The following is a 1473-nucleotide window of genomic DNA, read 5'->3' as shown; positions in this document are numbered from 1 at the left end:
AAAAAAATTTTTTTTTGTATATTTGGAATCTACATGATACAACACATATTCGTAGAAAATTACATTAAAAAAATATCCATTTCTCTGAAAATCATGATCATCCAAAGTCAGTGGGGCAGAATTCAGCATCCGTAGATATATATGCGTATATATATATATAAAGTAGTTGTATACTGCCAACTTAACGTGACAGTCCCAATAAGGGAATATACTACTGCTATTTAGCCCTAGGAAGCTGGAACTCTGAGAGATTTAGAAATGTATTATTTCTAATTTTTGTAACCAGTGAATGTGTTTCACTGAAATAGTATATCTTTGCGAGAGGCTCACAGACTTTTTCAAACAGCCAGTCGTGCTACTTCAGGCTGATGACGAGCAAAGACTCAGAAACGTCCCTGAATGCAGGCTAGGCTGGGTGGAGGAGTTTGTCTCCCCCTCGCAAAGATAAGGACACAGGAAATGTGTCAAGGCCGACAGGAAGCGGTCCAGTCCTAGGACTAAATAGCAGTAGTATATTCCCTTATTGGGACTGTCACGTTAAGTTGGCAGTATACAACTACTTTATCGCATCACTACTGCTTAAGTCTCTCTGGGAGATTTAGAAATGTATTATTTCTAATATATATATAAAAAGAAAACCACTAGGTGGACGGCTAATGTGCAAGAAGATCACATTCTTCTAGCACATTAGCCGTCCACCTCGTGGTCTCCTTTATATATACATATACAATAATCCTTTGAGATCTCATATAATTTTTCTGAATCTCTTGATTCTTTCAATGTACTTGTTCCATGGTATTAAATTGATATTAATTAATATCCAATTTTTTACCTTACTGTTTTAATTTATACATATTATATATATATATATATTATTCACAAGTTGTTTTACACGGATTACGTTAATTATTTTTTGTTTTTGAGCTCGGGTCAAACACTATAGTTTAGAGGCCATGGACTGACGATGTGAATGTTCCGAGTCCTCTCCCCACCCCACCGTTCGCCAGCGCGCATTTTTTTTTCATATTCGTTCAGAACAAGTTGTTTTACATCTATTACACTATTTTTCTTGGCTCCGGTGAGGTGTCTCGGAACATTCAGGATGTGAATATTCCGAGGCCTCCCCCACCCACTCTGTTCGCGAGCGCGCATTTTTTTCTTCATATTCGTTCGCAGCAAGTTGTTTTACACCTATTAGAATATTTAATTTTTTTTATTTCCCACCGGGTCAAACGCTTTAGTTTGACTGCCCCATTTCATATTTTTAAAATTTAAATTGGTTAATGGTTATAATATTACCTGGAAACGAAAAAAAAAAATATGCTTTAAATCTATTTATTAAAAGATTTAACTTTTTTAGGAATAGCACTTTTGTTTTAACTTTAGTGAACTTCGAAAGACCTGTAAATAAAATAATAATCATACTAACACACTTATTTTGGGGCTAATGCAGTTTCGCACCTCTCCGTGAAA

The 1473-nt window shown here is 35.3% G+C and overlaps 1 protein-coding gene across 1 annotated transcript in view; it reads right to left on the bottom strand.

Annotated features, from left to right (window-relative positions):
* The window catches only part of LOC106874855 (dnaJ homolog subfamily C member 9), a 10533-nt gene that overhangs the window by 7476 nt on the left and 1584 nt on the right, over positions 1 to 1473 (bottom strand). The gene's annotated exons all lie outside the window — the stretch shown is intronic.

The sequence above is a fragment of the Octopus bimaculoides genome, chromosome 15, assembly GCF_001194135.2.
Source record: "Octopus bimaculoides isolate UCB-OBI-ISO-001 chromosome 15, ASM119413v2, whole genome shotgun sequence".
In the NCBI taxonomy this organism is placed as follows: domain Eukaryota; kingdom Metazoa; phylum Mollusca; class Cephalopoda; order Octopoda; family Octopodidae; genus Octopus; species Octopus bimaculoides.
This window is presented reverse-complemented; position numbering and strand designations above follow the sequence as displayed.